Below are 9,267 nucleotides of genomic sequence, written 5' to 3'. Positions count from 1 at the left end.
TATACAACTATTTATAATATAAATGTAACAAAAATGTCTCAGTTATATAAAATGAAAACCAAAAATTATTTCTCTGAGAAACTAAAAAGGCCAAAATAAATGGTGAGATGTACCATATTTTGGGGTTAGAAGTCTCATGTTAAAATAATGTTAAAATGTGTCTTCTCTCCAAACTGATTTTTATTCCAATCAAAACCAGCCTCTGTGTCTGTGTGTGAATAGGAATATAATTCTGTTTTTCATGTGAAAATGCAAGGTGACCAGAAAAAACAAGGAAATTTTGAAAAGAAGAAAACAACACATTTCAAATCTAACTATAATAGACAAAAGACAGGCTGAATAGAATAGGCATTCCAAAAACAGATTGGCATGTACATATTGTCCTGACTTGAGGCAAAGTGGCCACTGCTGTTCACTGGGGAAATAATGGTCTTTTAAATAAATGGTCCTAGTGAAAGTGCATGGCTATATGGAAATTTTACTTTGAAAAATTTATTTTGATCTTATTTTTTAAAGAAGGAAAATGTTTATTGGTGTTGGGGGACAAGGGGCATCACTGTTGCTCTTACATCTCCCACTGTATCTTCATGCTTTGTAAGCAAGGATGCTGGCTCCAATGAGATGCCTCCTTTGATTCTGCCAAATGCATTTCCAGTTTTTCATGTTGCTGTGGAGGGCTCAGACTTGGGCTCATCATCATGGGTGTCCTGGGTCTCCAGCTGCAGTGGGGAAGGTTTGTGGAACCTACAGGCATCTTCAGGTGGCCCAGGGGTTATAGGTGAATGACTTTTGCTGTTTGGTGACCTCTGAACCCTCTGCATGCCCAAAGATTGGGGTCAGCAGTGAGGTGGGAGAGCACTGATACTTGCCCAGTGAGCCGCCGTTGCCCATCCAGGTGCCACTGATTGGATACAGCAGTGTGTTCTCCTTGCACTGAGCTAAATCCATGCTCTGGTCAAACACCTTGGTCACATATGTACTGGTTCTCTGCAGTCCTCCTTCTGCCAGCCCATCATCTATCTTCCTCCTCTTCCTCGTTTGCTGGTGGTAGATGTGGGCAGATGGCCTTTTGACAGTGGCTGTGATGATCGCGCAATCCTTGCTGTGAGCGTGCAAGTGGGTCTTCCAGGCTTCCTCATCCAGATGCTCCCTGTCCATGTAACTTCTCCAGCAGACACCGCATCCAGTTTGTTCCTGGTCTTAGCCATCTTCAATTCTGATTTCTCTACTGTCACCTGTACTGGGAATTTAGTTTGGGTCTCACTATACACAAAAATAAATATACATAGAGTTGTAAAACAATAAAAGTTAGAGAAAAGAATGAAGAAAATATGATCAGGCACACAAATATTTGTTAAACACATCACAGGAAGTGATAACCATGGCAAAGAATGTTGGCATACAGCTGTTGCTATCCCAAAAGTGATTCAAATATACGGGATTTAGTAGTCAAATATAACCTAATAGAAACAGTGATTATTAAAGCAGTGAGAAACAGAAGCAACTTCAGGTAGCTCTCATTTATGAAATATTTGCAGCATTTTCAGCTCTGCTTTGTCACAGTGTGTGGTGGTGTCACTGGACCAGCACTGGGCAGGTCAGAAGTACCCGTTGGCCTATATGATCCAATTTTTATTCAGTATTGGATGATACACATGAAATACTATTGAGATATTGAGATTTGGATGATTTTACCATCTTCAAGGGAGGATTTAATTTTCTTATGCCCTGAAAACATAATAGAGATTTTCAGGAGAAAATTTGTAATGGAAGAAATTTTTGTGTATTGGGGTATCAGGAAGCCATTCTTGCTTACACAATTTGGCCTGAACTTTATGTGAACCAGAACAGCCTGATGTGTGGCCAGTCAAACATACATTGTACATCTGCTTTAACCATTAAAGGATGAACACTTTGAAGATAGGGAGAAATATCTTCCTTCCTACGAAACCGATGCCAGCATGCCTTCCAAGATAGGGTTCCCTTCCTGGGCCCATGCTGACCAGCTATGTACATGCTAATCTGTAACTATGTGTCTCTGTGGAAACCTGGAAGGGATGCACCCTGTCATGTCTGACGTATGTGTTTTGTTCTGACAAGGTACAAAACTGCGCTGAAAACCAGGTTTCTCTGGAACACTTTCTTCTTTGGTGGAGGCTGCACTCCTGAGCTAGTCCTCAGCTTGTCTTGTATAATTCTCTTCTATTTCTTAGTGTAGACTATTCACTGATTATTTATGTTGACATTACAGTATCTAAAAGAGATTCAATATCTAAAATGATTCAAATGGAAGTTTTAGAATTTAAAATGAAGTTAGGAATTCAGTTTGTCCTTTTAAAAGCAGGCTACTCCTTTTCCGCTTTATGTATAACCGAATCACTTTGCTGTACCCCGGAAACGAACACAACATGGTAAATCAACCTACACTTCAATTAAAAAAAAAAAAAACAAGCTAGACTCAACAGAAGAAAGATTATTGGACTGGACACAGAAAAGTAAAGGGAAAAGAGAATAAACAGTGCAGTAAAAAAATGGGGGAAGGTAAAAAACATGTGAGAAGCAGGAAAAGAAAAAAGAATCTAAAATACATATAATTTTAGTGAAATTATTTGAAGAAACACCAGGGAAACATTTTCTAAAACTCATGATAGACATTAACCCCCAGATTCCTGAAGCTCAATAAAACTTTGTAACAATTGATAAAAAGAAAATCACAACTAGGCATACCTGAATGTAGTTGCTAAAGTCCAAAGAAGTGAATAAAAATATACTGTACATGAGAAATACCTTTTTTTTAAAATTGGGACACAGAAAATGTGAGATTAGGGAGACATACAATCTCTGTCATGCAATTAACAGCCAAATAAATATTTGTTCACATACTAATATTCGACAGAGTGGGCTTATATTTAAAAAATGCAAGTGCTAAAGAGGGCTGAAGTATATTTATATTTAATGTTGTAACATAGTGTATCCACAATAATGTCAAAATATGATAGATGTTCAATATTTGTTGTATCTGTGTCTGAGTATAATACATACACTAAAATAAAAATCATCCAGTTTTGTGGGTCTATTCAGTTTATTTATTTTGTTCAAAAAGTATCCAGTACTATATTTGGGAGAGAAGTTTCACTTCTACTTTTGAAAGTAATCTAAAGTAATCTACTCCGCCAAGGGCAAGATACATATTTACAGATATGCTGACATAGTAATTATAATTGCCCCACCAAAATCCTAGAAACAACGTTAGTGACTAATAATATAGGTTGAAGTAGGTAAATTCTGTAGTTTTAAAACAGCCATAAAATGGAGAACCATAGAGAAATGAAAGATCATGGTAGATCTCTCTCTCTCTCCCCCTCTCAATTTTCTCTCTCTCAGTATATATACTGATGTTAAAAAGTGAAAATTTATATTAGATAAATAAAGCAAAGTTGCAGATATATTCAGAACATACTCTTGCTTATTTAAAATACATTCTCAATTTTGAATGTGTTTAAAATAAATTCTCAATTATGTCCACATCTATGTATAATCTGGATGTATATGGAAGAATACATAAAATACTTCACACTTATTTCTGAGTAGTTGGACTGAGAAACTGTTTAAGAGTGGTGAAGAGAGAATCTTTTTTTTTTTTCTTTATTCCCTTTGAAACTTTCCATGATTTTGGTTTGCTTTGTGTGTGTACATGTGCCTCAAATAGCTTTTATTTTTCTTTCATATAAAAGTGGAAACGTGTTGTTTTTAAAAGATTTTCAACAGGCACACACACACACGGTAAAAAGATGTTCTACAACACTTGCCATACCAAGATAACTATAATTTCAGGATTACAATGAATTGGTTTATTCATTTTGGATAGAATGCTGCACTAAGCATATGTCACTATTTCCTACAGCATCATGAAATTAGGACTGAACTTTGCCAAAAAATACCAGATGGTCATGATGTACCAATTGCTTATACTGACTACTGAACCACATTTCAAGCCTGGAATAAAGCTGAAATATGCTGCAAAATACCACAGATTTCCCAGAGCAGATTGTTAGAAGACATTGGCCAATATGAATTTCTAGGCATCTCCACCTTCCACATTTCACGGGGTGTTAAAAATTCAGTAAAATAATAAAGCAATTCTATGTCTCAGAAGGAATGAGCATCGTTTAATATTTAATCTATAGCTTCAATAAATGGTATGGAATTGTACCTTACATGATATTACTATTTTCATAACACTTTGTGGGTGCTTGTGAAATATACATCAAGCTTCCAGAGGAAACCTTACTTTTTAGACTTATTTGTATTTCAGTTCACATTCTAAGAAGAATCATCCCAAATAAAATTAAAAAAAATATAAAATCATTTAAAAATTTCAACTTCATACTTCCATATGAAATAAATAAACCATATACTTGTAAAATGTAAAGCCTATTTGATGATTAAACTACACAAAAATGTAGAATTAACTTTCCTTAACACTAACCTTCCTCTTCTGAAATACCTGTATCAAAGAGTGCTTATAAGAAAGTGAACTTCTCCCGCAAGATGATCCTGAACCAGGACTTCATTCTTGCTGATCTACGTTTTTAACCGTGTGTTTTACATGGTAAGTCACAGGGATGCAAACATTGCAAAGCATCACCTGAAAAAACAAAATTCAAGCTAGCACAGCAACACTCTACTACACCTTACCACTGTCATTCATACCCAATCTTTCTTTTCTTTTAAGGAAGATTCTACTTTCGGAATCCTAAAGCTTAAAACTATACCACTGATGTTTTCTTGCATGTTCTGTAACACACATACATACATACTACATACATATTTTTATGACTAGGTATCTTGCAAAACTAATAATGCTTAAAAATCAAATATAATCTAGTTTTAATTAAATTGTAATTATTTTACTTTTCCATTTTCCTAAGCAAAGCGCTAATAATAAAATTATAAGAAATATTTTAATAAAATGAGAAATGTTTTAAATTATTTTATATTACATAAAATATTGATACAGGACTATATGGAAATGTCATTCAGTCCATAAGATTTGTCATCAAAGCTTTAGGAAATCTTTGATTTTCTTTTTGCCTCTGTCTTTCTCTCTCATATGGTGGGGGCACAGCTTAGAGTCTATCTGCTTTTATTTTATATTTAAAAACTGCATCTTTAAATCAACTCTATTAATACTTGATAAAATATTTGTCAGCATCTCTTTAGATTTATTTTTCTTAAATCATATTTAGCTGATTTTAAAGAAACTATATCATGTTTTTATATTCAAAAATCTTATACAAAATTGATAACTTTAATAATTTTATTTATTTAATCAAATTTTAGAATTTCCGTACTTTGGTAAAAATATATGACTAACTTTAAAATTTTTAAATAACTTTTATATTTTTTGTTGTTTTCATTTGAAGGTAATATTTATTATTCACTAAATATTTAGAAACACTGAAGTAGAGAAAAAATTGGCAATTATTGTATTAACCTCACCAAACAGACAAACAATAGATAATTTTCTTGATATCTCTCCCTACTCTAGATGATTAAAGTTTTCCTTTGGACACATTGATATCATCTTTTGATATGCTATCATCACTATCATCACAACCATCATCAAAGAACCATGTTTTTAAAAATAGATTTTCAAAATATTATTTGTAAGTTCTTTTTAAGGCATATCAATTAATTTCAGCATTTTCTTTTGGCATGACTTTCCTAAGAGATTTATTAATATTTATATTAATTTAATATTTATATTTAATATTACAAAAGATTTAATCTTAATTTAATATTATAGAGTAGGATTAATTGGTAAATATAGATATAAGCCTTTGAAATATTACTAAATTGTTATGCAAAAGAACAAAATAATCCCAGTTGAATTATTTAAAAAATTAATTCAGAATAATTGTAAGTATAAAAATATAAAAACAACATTAGGAAAATAAAGACAATACCATTAGAATGAAATATAAAATATTGGGTATATAATTAAAAGTAATACTTAAAAGTGACAATTCCAGAGGCAAAGATTTACATTTCAAACTTTGTCTATTTACTATGTATGGGCAAACTACTCTATCTTCTTTATGCTTCTTTTTCTTTTTATATTAAACAGGGAACATAATTTATATATCACAAAATATTAATTTAAGAACTAATGATATTATTCAAAATAAGTCAAAATCTTCATAATAAATATTTCAAGTCAGTATAATGTAGAATAACTTCCTTGGCCTAAAGGGTATCTATTCAGCTCCCAGAACAAAAGAGAGCCAAGTTATCTAGTTGAGAAGTAGGAGGACTCTTTCTGCTCTAGCAAATACAAACCATTTTACACGTTCTCTCTCAGTTTGGGATTATACTGGAGAAAGCTATGGCATGACAATTTACCCATACCCTAAACACTCTTACTCAACAACAGTGCATTTGTTTTGAAAATTTTTACAGAACTAGGAAAATTTAACAAGAGAAAAATAGTAAAAGTAAAGGAAACAAAAGCACTTTAAAATCTTTACTTCCTTCTCTATTAGTCTACCTTTATTGGTCAAGATGCTCTGGTATTTTCTTGAAATGAAACAGAAAATGGAAGTATAGACTCCTTAGAATTTTAATATTTGCATATAGAAATGTATCACATAATAAAATATTTTAAGGAAAGTAGAGACACTGACATATGGCAAGAGCAATACTTTTTGAGATATTAAGACAAAAACATAAACAATATTTTTTCTATAATACCAGACATGCCCAGGAAGGGTAATATTATAGGTACTGGATCCTATCAAATATGTAGATTTCACCAATGCAGCTATTAATATACTCTGATCCAGTTTGGGCCAGCAAGAGATTCTTCTGAAACCAAGCTGAAATCTGTCTCCCTGTAATGTTTACCCCACCATCATCCTATTTTACCTCCTGAAGCCACTTCAATTATCTTACTTGTGAATACTCCTTTTCACACACAGAAAGATTTATTGCATTTTCTCAAGCCTAGATGGAGAAATGTTATTACTATGCTCAGCATCATGTATCATTTGCAAAATGAGCAAAATTACTATTATTTACTTTGCTAAAATATCATATTTATGTTTACTTCAACAATGTAACCTGCTTTGTAATCTAGAGCTGTGCCCAAATAGCATGGATATGATCTCCAAGTTAGATTTAAAAAATTATTTTGGGTAGTTTTCTTAGATGGCCTTTGGAAATAATTCTAGCATTACTAGTTTTGTGTGGAAGTTTTTGTTTCCTTTTAGACTGATATCGGTTTTCAGAATGAGGCTACAATAAATTAAAATTGGGTTTCATTTTGTTTTTTGGGTTTTTTTCAGTGTTTGCTATACTTTGAAGAAATCTTTCTGAAGTACCAAGGCCCTACCATGAATGGAGAGGACTTTATGTATGTTTTTTATTACATGTATATGACTCATTTTTGTGTGTATGCACCTTTTAGATTTTCTCTCTAAATAATTAGTAACAGAGCCCACACTTTCATTCTATATTTTAAAATAAAAACCACCATTGCCAGCAGGAGGTTTGTTAAAATTACTATCACCCAGCTATGTAAAAATCATATTATTTTTACAAATCTGGCTACAAAAGAAGGGAAAAGGAGAATTTTACACAGAGGCATAAAATCTGAGTCACTGCTATTTCATCATATGTTTTAATGGAGATTTAAAACAATCAAATAATAAAAATAATTTAGCTGTGTCAAAGAAGGGTTTGTGATTTGATAAAATGCACACACACATATTTGTAAAAATGTCTCACTTCCCCAATATACTTTACATTCAGTGAAATGCACATATTTTTCCTTTATAGAACTTCTAACCAACAAAATGTTAAAAATGTATATTACATACTATTAGTATCTGCCTTCTTTCACCCAACTTAATGTTTTGAGATTCACCAATGTTATTATAGGTATCAGTAGTTCATTCAATTTTTATTCTGCATGTTTTAAGCTGTATGAATTAAACTACAATGTGTTTATCCATTTACTTACTACAGGCATTTGCATTATTTCCAGTTTGGATCTACTCTGGTTAAATCTGCTATAAGCATTCATTTACAAATCTTTTTATGCACTATGTTTTTATTTGCCTTGGGTAAACACCTAAATGTGGAATTGCTGGGACCTAAGCTAACTGTATGTTAAATAACTGAGAGTTCTGGTCAGTCTACATCCTCAGAAATATTTGGTATTCTCAGTCTTTTTCAATTTTATCTATTTGAGTGGGTAAATTTGTATCTACTTCTCTTAATTGCATTTCCCTAATGATTTTGAACATAGTCTCATATGCTTATTCCCCAGTTCTGTGTATACACGGGGTTGTGTGAGTGCACGTGTGCTCGCCTGTGTATGTATGGCTGGTAAGAAGAGGCATTATTCCTGACACTGTGTGATCTCCAGGGAGTTACTGTTCATCCTTTTGTGTGTTTATTTCTTGGCCTCAGGATGTTACTTCACACCTCTTTGTTGATCAGTAATACTGAGCTTAATACTCAAGTGAGATCTTCTGTCTTCTCTTTATGGGCAGGTCTTTCATCTCAGCACTCAGCATCGCAAAAATCTCACTGCCTTTATCTCCTTAGACTCTCAGCTTTTTCTCCGGGTAAGGGACCGTGGGTTCTGCCAGGGTTCACCGTCCTTGAGCCAGGATGTGGAAACTCTTAGGCAGTAAGTTGGGGTAATTGGAGGGCTCCCATGGTTTGTTTCCAGCCTCTCAGAATGTTTACTGTACTGTTTTATGTCCTGAAAATTGTTATTCATATATTTTGTTTGTTGTCTGGGTTGTTTCAGGTGGGAGAGTAAATCTGGTCATTGTTACTTCATCTTGGCCAGGTGTCTGAATTTTAATTTTATTTGATTTTAATTAATTTATACTTAAATTCATATAGTGTGACTATTGTCAACTGAACTTCACAGTACAGCTCAGATGCTTTATCAAGTTTGACCACACAGCATATTTTATCTTCCTCTTTGGAAAATCACAGGACAGAAGCCCTGCAATAAAGAAGACTGTTTAAATCCACATTAACTATGTTTTCTTTCTTTTTATTTTTTCTTTAGCTTTTTTTGTCTTTAGAAATGTTTCATTGTGTTATAGCTATTTACATCCTGTGGATACTGTGTTCTGCAGAACATTTTGGGGAGATGCTGCTTAGACAAATTAGTTTATACTTAACACACTTGCTTTTGGTATCAAGAAAGGATTTTCCCAATATATTAAGACCAGAAATCTTTTA

At 33.0% G+C, this 9,267-nt stretch overlaps 1 pseudogene; it reads right to left on the bottom strand.

Annotated features, from left to right (window-relative positions):
- Positions 1-544: 544 nt before the first annotated feature.
- On the bottom strand, positions 545-1,312 carry LOC105098673 (protein lin-37 homolog; annotated as a pseudogene).
- Positions 1,313-9,267: the final 7,955 nt, after the last annotated feature.

This window comes from Camelus dromedarius, chromosome 3, assembly GCF_036321535.1.
Source record: "Camelus dromedarius isolate mCamDro1 chromosome 3, mCamDro1.pat, whole genome shotgun sequence".
NCBI classification, from domain to species: domain Eukaryota; kingdom Metazoa; phylum Chordata; class Mammalia; order Artiodactyla; family Camelidae; genus Camelus; species Camelus dromedarius.
This window is presented reverse-complemented; position numbering and strand designations above follow the sequence as displayed.